Source organism: Equus quagga, chromosome 1 (assembly GCF_021613505.1).
Source record: "Equus quagga isolate Etosha38 chromosome 1, UCLA_HA_Equagga_1.0, whole genome shotgun sequence".
Classification (NCBI taxonomy): domain Eukaryota; kingdom Metazoa; phylum Chordata; class Mammalia; order Perissodactyla; family Equidae; genus Equus; species Equus quagga.
The window spans coordinates 185,429,985-185,441,825 of NC_060267.1; positions in this window are offsets into that span (position 1 = coordinate 185,429,985).

An 11,841-nucleotide genomic window follows, 5' to 3' on the forward strand; every position below is an offset into this window, starting at 1 on the left:
AGAACTGTTTAAGATTCACAGCAAAATTAAGGGGAAGGTATAAAAATTTCCTGTATACTTCCTGCCCCTTCACATGCTTAGCCTCTCCCATTGTCAACATCCCCCACAGAGGAGTACGTTGGTTAAAATTGATGAGTCGACTTTGACATATCGTGACCAACCAAAGTCTATAATTTACATTAGGGTTCACTCTTGGTCTTCTATATTCTATGTGTTTGGACAAATGTATCCATCATTATGGTACCACACAGGGTATTTTCACTGCCCAAAAAATGCTCTGAGCTCTGCCAGTTCTTCACCCCTCACCCCCTGGCAACCACTGATCTTTTTATCATCTCCATAGTTCTGTCCTTTCCAGATGTCATATTGTTGGAATCATTCAGTATGTAGTCTTTTCACAGTGGCTTCTTTTACTTAGTAGTATGCATTTAAGGTTCCTCCATGTCTTGTCATGGCTTGATAGCTCATTTCTTTTTAGTGCTGAATAATATTCCATTGTCCGCATGTACCACAGTTTGTTTATTCATTTGTCTACTGTAAGACATCTTGGTTGCTTGCAAATTTTGGCAATTGTGATAAAACTGCTATAAACATCCATATGCCGGTGTTTGTGTGGACAGTAGTTTTCAACTCCTTTTGGGTAAACAACAAGGAGCATGATTGCTGGATTGTACTGCAAGGCTTCATCATGTTTTACTGATTCTAAGATGTATGCTTTTCACTTTTTGACAATTCATAGCATTTTTTCCCCTTGTTTGGTGATACATAAAATAACTATGTAGTAGTTTGCTTTAAACATGTACTTGTCACAACGGTAAGTGCTTAAACAGGGAAGTGACATGATCACAACTGTTCTTCAGGAATATCTCTTGTGAAATGCTAAAGGGTGTATTGAGGAGGGAAAAAGTGGAGTCCAGTGACAAAGCTGGCAGCTGTTCTAACAGTACAGGCAAGAAAAGATGGGCTATGCACTGTGGCAGTGGCAGTAGGGGTTCAAGAACCAAGATACATTTTGAAGGTGTGAAATGAGAGAATTTCATCTTGAGAATTAGTGTCCACCTGGATGTGGTCTGATGGGGGAGAAGGAGTGAGAGGTAACTTCTTTCATTTTTGTTGTGTTGCTGTTTGTTTTTGTTTTTTGTTTTTTACTATTGTCTGCCTGTCTTAGTCATTGAAATTAAAGCTCTGGTGTAGTGGCACAATCTTGTAAAAAGCCATGCTGTCAAAACCGGAAACAAAATGTCCTTCTCCCTTTGGTTTTGTGAGCAGGTATGTTAAGCCTCGATTTTATGAGATGTCATTTTGGTTGATCCACATAGTCCTCATGACCTTGAGGGTGACCTACAGCTAATACTGAGAATCTGACATGTAAAACCGCTCATCTAGACAACCAGCTGAGCTGCCAGCTCAAATTTCTCAGGAGACAGCGCCTGCTCGAAAGGTACTAGGGAAAGCTCTGGAAGATCTTGTGTCATCTCTGGGACCATTCAGTGTTTATTTGAAGAATTAAAGCCACGGTCTTTATCATAAATGACTGACATTAAATAAGCCTCTTGATTGGCCCATGACACAGGCTGAAGAGAAAGTACAGTGTGCAAAGTAAACCTCCCACAAATTTAATTTTGGAAATCTGCCATAGCCCTAGGCATTTTTATGGCTTTCTTTGAACATGATAGAAAAAGGGAAAATAACCAAAGTGTGAGAGTTCTGCGAATGTTTATTTACCTTTGGTGTAGATTTAATTAAACCAAAAGACAGGGCTGAGGTCTCCTAGAGAGGACTTTGATTTTTCAGGAAGAAGTTGACTAAGGACAGAATGACTCTCTGAAAGTCTCAAGGAAACTAATCAACGGCTGTTCACTTTTGAAATCATTTCATGAACCTCCTTTGTTAATCAGGACATGGGATCCAGAACTCCCAAGAAAAAGGCTCTGCAAGATGTCGGATCATGCCGACCCCCAGCCCGACTGAATAAATGCCGAGTCTTTGGACTCAGAAGAGGAAGTCGTAATAGCTTACGTTTTTATACAAGTTCACATGAATTGGGGAATTGAGAGGTCATTTGTCCGTAAATTTTGTGTTCAGATGTTTCCGATGTATACTGACATCAAATCCTTCCCCACTCTGACCCCATTTGTTAGCTCTTCAAGTAACAAACATCTTGATTGATCTAAACTTCCACCTCATTATCTTAAGTATCATTTGACTACTCATTGTTTTGACGGTGGGCTTAATCTAACAACACTCTCTACAAATTTCCTCAAAGTTTCCTTCTGAGGCCCCAAATTTTAAGTTAACTCTTCCCCTGGCCAGACGGCACCCCAAGGAGAGCCTATGAGAACCCTGTTGTGAAAGTTAACAGACACAAACCTCACTTAAAATGAGTCGTGAGGTCAGGAGAGAGAACTCTCACCCAGACGCCACAAACACACAATACAGACCCACACACGGAGAGACGCACCTGCTCCCAATGGGAAGTAATACCACTTACAGCCCTGCAGGGGGTGGAAATTCCTCCTTCTCCAGCTACATCTCGTTCAGTGATAGCGTGCCCCACTCGGTCAGTGAAAAGCCGCCACAGCTGGTCACTCCCCGTCTCCCGTGAATGCCTCCTTACAGCAGCCCATCCCAGCTTTGTAAATAAGCTTCCTCCTCTGTGTTCCTCCAGACTTGGGTGTGGTCTCCACAGACCATGTGTCCCACACTGCAATTCTTCACCATTCCTCAGTAAACACATTCTGCTGGTAAATAATTTGTTTGTTTGGTTGTTTCTTTATTTTAGGTCAAGACTGTGCATGTGATGGACTCATCAAATTCCTTCTAGCTGCACGTTACTCAGGTACCTGTGTAATTTATTGTCCACACCAGGACTTTTTTGAGCGTAAAGGAGAACATGACTAAGAAGTCCACTGGAACAATGAGTGTCATCCTGCTCAGGAAGTGTGATCACATTATTTATAAGTCTCTGGGTGATTGGCCTCTGACTGGGTGCCCTACTTTATCTTTCTGTCCATGTATTTTTTTAAAAAAAATAATGTTTGTGCCAACACATTCCTTTGGTGACTTAATTTTGGTCTTGAGCAAATTTCCTTGAAAATTCAAATTCTGACAACTTTCCAATGGATCCCTTTTTGACCAAAAATCCCCTGAATTGAAAAGGAAAATATTTAGCTAAATTAGTTTGGTATTGTGATATAATCTTCCTAAAAGTGTCAGAAAGATGAAGTTAAAGCAGCATTCCCCTAGGCATATTCTAGAAATATTGTCAGTAGGATTCCAGAAAAGTTTCATGCCCCAGGAAGATTCAAAGACTCAGGTTAAGATACAGTAGAGTGGTTTCCTCGCTGCAGGCCTTAGAACCACCGACCACGAATCCCAAGGGAAGGGTGAGGTGTGCTGTATTTCCCCAATTCGTGAGAGCCTAAAAAGGAGATAAATGTTTTTCTGCTCCATGAAATGCTTTCTGGAACATGACGGTGAAGAAAAAAGTTATACTTCATCTCCATTTAAGGGGTCAATGTTTTTTTTGTTAGATAGTTTCCATAGTTAGCGCTTCAACACTTATTTATAAGCCTGAAGTGGTACCTTAGGCTGAATTGAGGGCAATTACTTCCTTTGTCAATCTACTCCTGTCCCGTAGTGTTGTATGAATAGGGTCGAGCGGACGTGTAAATGCAGCAATGAGACCTGGGAAACATAAAAATCACTGACACTGTGTTGTGGGCAGGAGTTCCTCCAACTCCATAAGCCGCCTCTGAAGGTCTAAAGAATTTATAGCATTCACACCAACTGTCTAATAACCAGCTTCCCCCTTCCCTTTGACATGTTGTGAATGGACTGAAACCAACGTGGATGTTTCCTTTCTGGATATCAGGAGGCAGGCCATGCTCTCTCGGTTTGATAAGACTATCAGGATGTGAAAAATAAATCTTGGCAGAGCTATTGAGATAAATCCTCAAACGAAACTCAGATAAAGGACGTGAAAACTTAGTAACTGCATATCCTTTGGAGGAAAAAATGAATTTAAAAGAATCGAATAAAAATTTTAGGACCAGCCATTAGAGACAATTTTAAAAAATGGAAATTTAAAAACTTTGTCTCCCAGAGTACGATTTCTGAAAAAGACATAATTTAAACATGAAACTCTTTTGATAAGTGGGTAAGTTATCTCACTCTGCCTTGCAGTTTTAAAATAGTGTTCCAGGGGCTGGCCCCGTGGCCGAGTGGTTAAGTCCGCGCGCTCCGCTGCAGGCGGCCCAAGTGTTTCGCTGGTATGAATCCTGGGCACGGACATGGCACTGCTCATCAAACCACGCTGAGGCAGCGTCCCACATGCTACAACTAGAAGGACCCACAACGAAGAATATACAACTATGTACTGGGGGGCTTTGGGGAGAAAAAGGAAAAATAAAATCTTTAAAAAAAATAAAATAAAATAGTGTTCCACACTTCATATGATAAAACAGCTAAACCTGAAAAGGCACTGGGAGAAGACTTCTCTTTCTCCTTGCCAGGTTTCTTTACTTTCTTTTGTTTTATGGCTCCAAAACATACCAAACATTTTTACTATAATCTTTAATTATAATTCTTTTAGAATGTATTTCCAAAAAAAAGAGGAAACATTGACCTCTAAATATCACAGTCTTCCAAATACCATGGCAAAAATGCTCAGCTTTGTGCAGGTAAGATGCCAGATGTTGCCACCTTCCTTGCAGAAACCTTAGACTGAAGGTATAGTCTTCACTTCTGCATTAGTTTCTGGGGGAAAGCATATTCTAGCGGCTAACACCTCAGACTTCAAGTCAGCCTGGAATCAAGTGCTGGCTCTGCCACTGAATCCTGTGACATTGGACAAATTTCTGTACATCCTTAAACTTCACCTGCAAAACGGGATGCTAATAGTGACCCACTTCAAGCTCTTGTAAAGATTTAATGCCCAGAAATACGTAAAGTCTTTGGCCCAAGTTCTGGCATATGGTGAACACTCAGTAAGTGTCACTGTTAATCCGAGATTTAGTGCACACAGACGCTGTCCACTGAGGGTAGTGTGAGTTGCTGGGTGCGCACGGAGAGTCTAGGTTTCCAGTCAATTGGCATCAGCATGCCTACTGTGCGCAGTAGACACGTACCTGTGTGGTCATCCACCTTTCGTCTGGGTCCCTATATGTCAAGAATCAAGGTTTTATTAGCTTTCTCTTTGTCTTAGCCTCTTTCCTTCTCCAGCTTGTGCTTTCTCTTTTTTCTTCTTCCTGTGACAGCAGTTCTGAAAATTCAACACTTGTTACTGTCGAAAGAAAATCTACAGAGGAAATAAGTCTAAATACAGTGAGTGTTGGACCCTGCGCATCAGTGTCTCCAGGAGTCAAAGACTGCTGCCCTCACTACCACCATCCCCCAACATCACTCCAGAAAAGCGAGCCTATGTAAACCATTGCTACCAATCAATCAACATTAACACCTAGTCTATGGGCCCTTGCACTAGTCTGCTAGGGCTGCCATAACAAAATACTACGGCCGGTGACTTAAATGTGCTTTCTCACCGTTCTGGAGGCTGGAAAGTCCGAGACCAATGCCAGTGGCTCAGTTCCAGGTGCAAGATCTCTTCCTGGTTTGCAGATGGCCACCTCTCACCATGTCCTCACATGGCATCTCCTCTGTGTGCACATGTGGAGAGAGAGAACTCTCTGGTGTCTCTTCCTCTTCTTACAAGGACACCAGTCCTATCGGATTAGGACCCACCCTTACGACCTTGCTTAACCTTAATTACCTCTTTAACGGCTCTTTTTCCAGACGCAGTCACAGTGGGGGTTAGGCCTTCAACAAATGAATGGGGGGAGGGTACAATTCAGTCCATAACACCCCTGCTCTGTCCCATCACCATGAAGACATAGAAGCCACTTTTCTCCCCCTCTATTTGGACGTCTTCTTGGGGGAAGAAGCAGGGGAGGAAAAGGCCCATCCAGGGAAGAAGGAAGAAGTAGGTGGTAGATGTCTGAAGTAGTTCAAATAATATATTTATTTTTTGCACCTTTTCAAGTGAAAGATCAAGAAACTTTTTGGAAGTTCAAAGCTCAACACTGACTTCTCATTTGCTCTCCTTCCCTCTAATGAACTCGTGAGGCACCTTCCTGTCTCTCCCAGAACCTTGCACCTCCTACCTGGCAATACTTAGTCATTTACATGTTTCACTTTTCTTACTAAAAATGGAAGCGTCTTGAGAGGGGGATGTATCTGGTTTATTCCTCATAGTAATTTACGCAGTGTTTTCCAGAAAGAAATCTTTCATTATTCAATATGTTTTGGTTCAGTGCCTGCCATAAGCTAGGCAACCACTGCTTGATTAGAATTTCCTAATAAGTGCATTAATGAACTTACAAATAAAAATTGTGAAATACATTCATAAAAACCTGAAATAATTGAGTTGAAAAACTGAATATAATAATATTCCAACCCAACCTTTTAGATATTTGTAAAGTCCATTTAGAATTTATCATCATTCTTATGTACATGTGAGCAAACACATAGCTCAGAAACATTTTTCTTTTTGTTCTGCCTTTCATAGGTTTTACAAGCAAATATCCTCAATGATGTTTTCACAATGAGGAAAGAATTAAATTCACATTGCTCGGCAGTATTCCTGGCACTCGTCCATTGCACATTTAGTGCATAGCAAATATTAGTACATTTATAGTGATCCTACACACCAAGGATAGCAGAGTCCTTGAGGGCATGAATTGTTTTCTTTTCCTTAATATAATTGGTCCTCATAGCCCCAGACTGTGGTCTCAAATTTAGTAATTGTTCAAGAAATATTTATAGAATAAGATAAAACAGAACAGAATAGGAAATGTGTTTAATACAAGATGAGCTCTGAATAACTCTCCTCACCTCCTCTGAACAGATTACCTCCACTGTTAGCATGACCTGTGATGTCCACGACGGTAGCCACTGGCTATACGTGGATATTCAGTGTTTGAAATATGCTCAGTTCCAAGGGAGGGGTGCCGTCAGTGTAAAATATTCACTGAGTTTCAAAAATTTACTACAAATAAAAGTAAAATATTTTATTAATATTTTTTAATATTGGTTACATGTTGAAAAGATAATATTTTTGGCATACTAGGTGAAAGAAAATATTGTTAAAATTAATTTCACGTGTTTCTTTTTCCTTTTTTTTAAACAGGAGTACTAGAAAATTTTAAATCTCCTAAGTGGCTGGCATTATGTTTTCAGTGTACAGCACTAGAGACACCTCTTCATCGTGCAGTTAGGTTGCCTGGAATTATACTGCACCAGCGCAGTTACAATTACTATGATCTGCTAAAATTTTTGAAATTTTATTTCTGTAAAAATCCTTGGCCTCCTAAAAGTTTGTTCATAAAAAAAAAAGAGAGATGGAAATGCTTGATGCGGTCCAAACAATGTGTTTACTTTTTGGCACCTATTTAAAACAAATTGTTGAATATTTTGGAAAGTCACAGCGTGACATGAAATAGTCCAACTATAGTCATGTGGGTTCTTGACAATTTGTGGCTTACTAAACTAAAAAGTAGACACTTCATAATAACCAATTCTAAGAAAAAAGAAATTTGGGCTCCCGTGGCAGCAGAAATTTGAAAATTAATGCCACCAATAAGGAATTTCTATTTAGTAGCTTTAAAGTATTATTTTAGTAAAGTGATACCCACATCAGTGGCATTTCAAGATGAGTGCAAGCAGTTGGGTGAGAATGAAATTAGTATCTTTTGTATTTGTTCTTTAGAGCTGGCAACCTTTAAAACTTGCTTTCATCTATTTATTAAATATATTTCCATATATAAGTCGTCTTTCTTTTTGATTCCTGCTATCGACACACTGAAACCTCCGACGTCAGTTCACCTCGATCGCCAGGTCCGTCTCCTCATCCAGCTGACACAACACATTTTCCTGTTGAATGCAGAAGTCGTTTTCTTCTATTAGGCCACCCAGTCCGATCAAGTGCAACAATGGAGAAGCATTTCTAGGGGTGGAGTATCTTGTCTCAACAGAGATGTGATGCCATCACTTCTTTTGTGTCATCTGAAAAGGATGAGACAGACTGAGAAGATAATCGTTCACGGTTAAGGATGGAAGTGAAGTATGAGAAGGGTGCATGATGGAGACACTAGCGAGACCAAACGGCCAGTGCGGGGACCATTCAAAGTCGAGGGACTATTAGATGTGAAAATGAGAAGGGGGTGCGCTCGTCTTCAAGAAGGGAGGGAGAAAGCGTCGGTTTTCAGAGACAAGCTCTTTAACCCCGGGCCACTGTGAGCGAGCGATGTGTCAACGGCTCTGAAGTGTGATGGAGTCGACCCCTGGGTCTCAGCCACGTGGGTTGGGTCCTGGTTTCCATGAGGTCAGATGCACAAGAGGACACTTCTGACTCAAGGATGTCCTAGTTGTCGCTGCAGTCCACAGAATATCGAGATGGGAGAAAAGTAACTCTTACAAATTAAATGAACCAGACTAATAGGTACCCTGGGTACATGAAAGAATTAGACCAGCAAAAACTGCCAAATAAAAGTGTCCACGTGGCGTGGTGGAAAATCACAGCCATTTGCCACGGCTCTGAGTCCCGGCTCCACAGTTTGGCTCATCACTTTAGGCAACTCATTCAACCTCTACAAACTTCATCTTCTTCTATAAAACAGAAGTGACACACGTGGGATTTACAGAAATCATGCGACTTCAATTTCTGGATCACGATAGGCCCTTAATTTGAGACAGTCTCTCTCTAAAAAGTAAACCACGGCAGTAAACGCACTGACGACATCTACAAAGGGGATTGACGTGCCTCCTCTCCTACGATGTTCTTGCTTTGCTGTGACAGAGTACAATAATCTGGGTCCTTCCTGGGCTCCTGCCCTGGTCCTGTTTTCTTCAGTGCTAATCACACAAGGGCCTGGGGCTGACATGCTAACCTCCAGCGTCCACGTTGCCCCTGAGCCCGTCTTCACCTTCCATCTTTGGCAGTCCCTCGAACTTCTCTTCTGTTTTGATTCCTATTCTTAAATTTTTCTGACCTGGAGTCCTGGTTTCGGCCTCCACTCTCACGCTCAGAGACACGGGGCTACTGCCCACCTTTTCTGTCATCTCTGAGCACCCCATCCTTCCACGCACCCACAGGAGGATCACCCAAATGACCTGACAACCAAGTACAGACAACAGCCTGGAGTCTCTTGGGACCTCAGCTTCCTGGGGGGACTCCCGACAAAGTGTGGCTTCCATCACAGACAAGTCAGCCACACCCTTAGCAGGCCCGGCTCTGCCTCTGCCCTAGATCCGGACTCGGTTCTGTGGGCCCAGGCCCATCCCAGCTGTTACACCCCTGTCTATCCAGTGAACAGCCAGTCTCAAAACGAAGCTCCAGAACATGTAACCAGAATACATACTTATTTCAATTTTTCTTACAATTCTAAGCTTAAAGTTGACTGAATCTTGTAGAGTTGAAGTGAAAATACAGAAACTTTGATGGGCTGTGCAAAGTAAGTGAAGGTAACAGTACGGTTGAGTTTAGGATTTTTGGGGAAATCAATTAAAGAGGCTCATTTTGAATCAATAAGCGAAATGTAGAGCCATTTTCCATTTCGGTCTTTGCTCCTCCGTTCTGAACTGTGCTCACACTGCCCTTTGGAGCAACTTGTTACTCACTTGGATCTGCTCCATGGGGCATGAGGTGAAAACAGGGAATTTTCAACCCCTAAGCAGAGCAATAAAAAAGTGCTTTCCTTTGTAACTCTGGGGAACGTGTCTAATATATTTGCCAGCAGTGAGGAATGAGCCTGTGAAGAAGTCACAAAGTTGCACATCTGATGGAGTCAAGTGACGGCGTACAAAGGAGTAATTGTCACTAATTTATGAGCTCAGTGCCCTTTCCCTTTCTTTTCAGCCAGGAACAGTCTCACATTCGGAGTTTCTCCCATCCCGACATGACTCTCCTGTATTTCCTTTGAAAACGACGGCAAAATGCTGCGTACCCTGTCCTATACGGCATCATATGGAAACTGGACGTGCTGGTTAATCCAAGAACTGGTGAGCATTTCCTTTACGGACATGTGACAAAATGAGGACAAAACCACCTTGCACCTTCTCTGATTCCAACAGTCCTGCAAAACCGCTGGACGCCCCACGGCTGCTGTTGAGTGGCTCCACCTCACTGCGCGGTCGGTGGGTGGGAGAAGGCGTTGATCGAGAGTTCTCATCGCTGGAATGCCAAGAAACAACAGCAATATTGTGGTTGTGTTTGTGCTTTTTGAAAAAGGAGAATGTCGTTATCTCCACCAGGCACACGGAAATGTTCCTCAAGTTACCCAAAGGGAACAGAGCCTGCTGCTGAGTAAATACCCAAATTCCTCTTCATTAACGCTCGTGGAGGGTAGGATAACTGATATGCAGACCGTGTTCTATGAAAACAAAATAAACAGCTTACGAGAGCGTTTGATTTGTTCTACTCTGACCTTTGCTTCGTTTAACCCTCTCTTGTCTCTGTCTTCAATTTCTTCGTTCCTGCTCTCCTCTCACTCCCAGTGGCAGATGAGAAATTGGAAGGAGGGACGCACTGTGGCCCCGCCACGTGGCTGCTCTCCTGCAAAGCTGAACTTCCTCCTCTCTCCTCCTCAGTCTCTTCTTGCTTCCTTCATCTGCTGACCCACTCACCACCTCACAGAACCGGTCAGTCACTTTAGATGTCCAGTTGCCACAGCGAGACATAGGATTCGGATCTGACTTCCTGTCCCTGAGCCAGGCTGCTCCCGCACAAGGACTGCCCTGTCCTGTGAACATGCAGGAATCTCCCACCTCTTCCCTGCAGGGTTCCCTCCCGTGACCCTGGCCTCACTGTTCACTGTGAGCCACCCACCGCACTCTCCTACCGCCACCTCCTCTCTCCATCGATCGGGACAGAGATCTTTGTTGACATCCCAAGCCCAGCACTGAGTCCTGTGCCCGATACACAGTGGGCATGCAGTGAAGATTGTTGAAGGACATTTGTCAGGCACACTCCTGAGGGCTTCTTGTGTATAAAGCCATTAAATCCTTACAAACCTCCCCAGGTGAGGACTGTTGTTGCCCACATTTACGTGGGGGACCCGAGGCGCCTCTCAGGCTCATGGGTCTCTCTGTCTTCATCTCACTCATCTCTCGGCATCACTGCCGCCTCCTCCTCGAACGACGTGGTTCCCAGCTAGTGTCCCTCTTACTCTTGGCCTCTCCTCTCTAGCCTCTTCCCCACCCTTGGTGAGCTCATCACTCCCGGCGTTATGGTGATACATTGCTGCACCTCCCGCAGTGACATCCCTGCCAACTTCGTGCTGACAGACCCGGCTGGTGCTCGACAGCACGTATCACAGAGACGTCAGTCCTGACGTGTCCAGTGCGATAGAAACATGCCCTTGATCTCTCCCACCTCAGTACGTGGCTCCCCCGCAACATGGACCCTCCAGCCAGATCCCCAGGAGCCGTCTTTCTGTCTGTCTTCTCTCATCCTTTTGCCTCCATGTCCCATCATCTTCTCATCCCCTGGTGATACCGGGTCACCTTCACCTTGTGCCCAAATGACGACAAGACTTTCCAACCGGGGCCTGCTTCCCTCGTCTACCACTAAACCACTCTCACCAGCTAGGGAGCCCGTGAGGGGATTTCTTGAGATGGAAGTTGCTTCCTGTTCCTATTCAGCGTGCAAGCCCTCCCGGAGCATAAAATCCAAACTTTGCACCCTTTGTCTTTGCTTCACAGAGCACAGTAAAAACCGCAATTATTTTACTTATTTTTATTTCCCTCTTACTTGTTTGCTTAGTTCTCCACTAAAACATAAACCCCTGA